This window comes from Capsicum annuum, chromosome 4, assembly GCF_002878395.1.
Source record: "Capsicum annuum cultivar UCD-10X-F1 chromosome 4, UCD10Xv1.1, whole genome shotgun sequence".
NCBI classification, from domain to species: Eukaryota; Viridiplantae; Streptophyta; class Magnoliopsida; order Solanales; family Solanaceae; genus Capsicum; species Capsicum annuum.
Genome location: NC_061114.1, coordinates 4,460,670 through 4,465,156, shown reverse-complemented (window position 1 = coordinate 4,465,156; position 4,487 = coordinate 4,460,670).

Below are 4,487 nucleotides of genomic sequence, written 5' to 3'. Positions count from 1 at the left end.
GGCCAAGTAATTGGGAAGTTAGAGTAGTGGATAAGTAGTTGGGAATACACGTTCCTTTTGTTATAGGTTGTATAAATACATGTACAGGAGGTTCAATAAACATACAGAAAACTTTCAGCAATCTGTTTCTTTAAAAGCAGATTACAAAGATTGTCTTTTCATGAACTAAAGAAAAAAACTATCGAGAAATTGATATATACCTTTTTTTGTCAATCTTACTCATCGAGGAGAATTTCTTTCAAGAAATTTGTTGACTGTACAAAGCACATACAGCATTCAAACAAAGCTCGGGATCCGTATAACATGCAGAACAAAATTCGTCTTCAGACGACCATTTTATGCCCGACCTATTCCCAAGATTAACCAATTGTGGAATAAATGATGTCATTTGTCTATCAACTGAAGAACCAACATTGTTTTCACCCTCATTCATGCTTCTTTTTCTCTTTTGCGGGTCTAGTTTTCCAGAATATGTGGACTTAGATCCATTGGATGAGTAATATTAAATGAGTGTGGATCGGGTAATTTAATGGATGGGATATTAAATGCATCTCATGTTTTTTATTTTAATTAAAATTGATTTATTTTACTTAATGATGTGGACCTCTAATAAGAGGCCACGTGGCAAAGTTTTTTTTTTTTTTTAAAATCGGTTGTTAAAAAGTAATGGCATAGATGGGCCGGTTTCGTAACGGCAAGGACATGAATGAGCCGACCTTTTAACGGATGACATAAATGAGCCATTTCTGATAGTTTAGTGGCATATTTAAGCCTTTTTTCTATTTTATTTATTATTAGTATAGTTTCATCTTTGAGCTAAAAATAATAGTGAAAAGTCATTTAAATATTTAAAAAGGAATTAGTGAGGGCATAATAGTCATTTTATCCTATTTTTACTGTTGGAACACTCAAATTTTTAGCTTGACGCGCCCATTTTTGCGTGTACAACACACATTTTGCCACATAGGATAGGAGGTCATATTTGTGTAATTTTTAATAGTTAAAGGTCATATTTGTACACTATCAATATTTAAGGTCAATGTTATAATTTGGTGTCAAGTCCAGGGTTATATTTATATATTATGCCTTAATATTAAGCTGCTGACTATTACATCATAATAAGTAGGGACTTAGTTTTGGCAAACCAAAATGTAACTAGTGTCAGCTATGGATTCACCAAGATTTGTAACTTTGGATACAAAAACCTTTTTTGTTGCCACAAAATACTTGTAGCAAATTGAATGTCTACTCTTCAAAAATGTTGATGGGTGCATGGCTCACCCTCCAAAAGTAGTGTATTTTTGAAGGATCCGACACAAGTGCGGTAGCATTTTCGAAGAGTCCAAGCAACATAGCTCAATGTTACAAGAAGTTGCATTTAGCTTCATCAACCAATAATAGAATTAGATGAAAAAAAAATCCATTGTCTTTCTTTTATCTTCTTCTATGCCATGCGGGCGGAGCTAGAATTCTTCTTACAAGTTAAGTAGAACCCACTAGCTTTGACCCTAAAACTTTGTATTTGTATTAAGGAGTCCACTTAATATGTAAAAACAATTTATTTTACCCAGTAAATTTGTCATTTCTAGATCAACCCAGAAAATCAAAATTCCAGATCATCGTTTGTTCGTATACTCAAAATGAAGTAGGAGGAGACCGGGAGTAGGACAATATAACGGTTGTCACTTTTTCTCTCCATTTTTCATCTTTTGAAGAGTTGATTTTTCAGCATTAAATAGGACGTTGTTCTTGAAAGAAATCCATTAAGTGTTCTTTTTAGGGCGAGTAGGAACTTTTGTTGCTCACAATTTTTGTCAAGTGTACGTCGGTTCCTTCAAAAAATAATGCATCTTTCCAAGTTTGCGGTTACATTTTTGAAAAGTTTGAGTAACATAAGTAGGATATTCGAAACAGGTAATAGGAGGACTGATTAGTTCAACTAACTTTGCTTAGCAAAAAGTATGTGTTAGAGAAAAGTTTTAATGATGGACATATGACTAAAACTTGTTATTCATGCTGGTCCAAACATGTGAAGAAAATAGAAGATACAAGCAAGGCTGAAGAAAGTCTTTGAAGTCAAAAACGGATAAGCAAGCACAATTCAGATATGCTCTCAACATTAATTACGTGCTGAAAGAAGTTGAGGATAAGATAAATACAACACTTGAAGTTGAGCTGATAAATGAGAGCCCTACCTAGACAAGGGGATTGAATACAGGGAGTCTAACTAACTGATAGAGTCCTACTAAATAAAGAAGACAAAGACATCTAAAGGACTTGATCAGAGTTGTCTTAAATAGAGATAGTGACTTTTGCAGTCACTCGTTGATACAAGAATAATGGCCGCCTTAGCTTTCGACGACATCATTTAAAGTCACTATGTGAAGAATAAAGGTTTGGTCGCATGGAGGGCACGGGATCATACTTGGAGGGGACGTTTTGAGCCTACCATTGATTAAACCCGAGTGTGGAAAATTGCTTGAAGATTTGAAGACTTAAAGGACTCTCGTGTTTGGACCACCTTTGTTGGTTCAAGGTTTTGGTTTCCTTTATTAAGGGCATTTTGTTCCCTTAGCCTTAAGGACATTATGGACAATTCATATTGGTTTCCAACAAACCAAGGCCACCCTTGGTCTTTAAGGGCAGTGTAGTCCTTTTTGCCTTCTTTTGTAATATACTATAAGTAGGACTTTTTAGGTCTTCTCTCATTAGTTATAAATGATGAATGTATGACACATTGAAATCCTCTCTCTTGAGAATTGTAAGCCTTAGAGTAGTTCTTAGTTAGGGCATGGAAAAGCCACCTTAGTGTAGGGCTTGGAAAAGCTAGTATTGATCTTTGCTTGGAAACGGTGGATCTTGAGGTGAGTCGATTACCTTGACGGTCACCGTAAGAGTGTGGTTTTGATTATTACATTCATTAGGGGTTGGAATTAAAATACACTTGGTTCTTAATCTTGTAATAATCTAGGTCTCACTATCTATCCTTTTATTTCTTGTATTATTGTTGTGTTTGTTCTTGTCCTCTATTCTCGGTTTGTGTTTGGTGTTGTTGGCCGAATGGTTTCTCATCTTGTTTATTATATTGTGTTGCTAATATTAGTTTGGGTTTGCTGTTTTGGTGTTCTAAACACCTTGTTCATCTCGTTATTGTATTGTATTATTGAATCCGAGAGTTGGTCACCAAAGAGGTCCTCGATTTCTTGAGCTTGTGGACTGATTTTGGTGTGTGTTTCATGTTTCCCTTGTGCTTCTTGTATCATTTGGTATCAAATAATGGCTTGATTTTTTTCCCACAAGATCAATCTTGGGCTTGCTTGCAAAAAAAAAAAAGTGTTCAAAGCTGAAAATTCCAAAAAGAAGCAAATCTGTCCATTTTTGTGTCTTGGCCAAAATTGTGTTCTTCTTGTATCTTGGCTGAGATTTTTCTTGTTTGGAGTCTAGATCTAGGAGTCATTTTATTTTTTTTCTAGTGTTAGCTTCTTCACCTCTAACACTAAAGAAGTCTAGATCTAGATTTGAGATTTAAAAGTTGATGTTGTTGTGAATTCAAAGTGTGGCCGATTGTTGTTGGTATTGTTGTAGTTGGTTCAAATTTTGAACTTATATTGTGGGGATTGTATTTTGGATTTTAATCTTGAAAAGTTTTTGTTGTTGTTTGAGAGGTCCTACTTGAACCTTAGAACTTCAAGACTCAAAGTTTGTGTTCTTGTTGTTCTTGGTGTTCTTCACCATCTCCATATAGTGTTGTAGAAAAAAATGTTATTGATCTTAGAAGTTGAAGAAAAGGAGTTGCCAGACATAAACCCAAGATTTAAGGTGTAGTACTTGTGACTCAAAGACTTTTCCTACACACTCAAGACTTTAAAACCACTTCCAACCACTTTCCATGTTTTAAGGGTCCATGTTTTAAGGAGAAGTACCAAGAAAGTCAAGTCTTCCTTTTTAAAATTTGAAACAGGATTCCAAGACTTATATTCCCTCCTTTTAACCAAATTTCACCAATCCAAATTGAGAAATTGACTAAGACTTCCAACTGTGTAAAAATAAAAATTGTTAAAGAACTGTAACAAATATGTGGCTGCCACGCCACGTTTTTACTGTTCACGCAAAAATTTTAGGCTCAAATTTTAGATTCTTAGTTTCATTTTTATTGTCCCTTAGTTTCGTTTGTTGGTTCGAATACTAATTAGCAACTAGTAATCACCTACTTAGTTGTAGGTTAGTTGATAAGTCCGTTTCTTTCGTGTCTTCGTTATTTATGTTCTTTTCTCATTTTTAACTCGTTGTAACTTCTTTGTTTCAAGTTTGTAAGTAGATTTTGTTTTGTGTCTTGAGTCGATCAAAAAGAATCTATTTCGACTACCAAGTAAAATTGGCATCTTATTGACTACTGGAGTAAAAGCAACTTTCAATATTAGCCACACCAATTGTGAGGATCACAAAAGTGAGTGAATACGAGTGTTGGTGTGGAGCTTTTACTACTA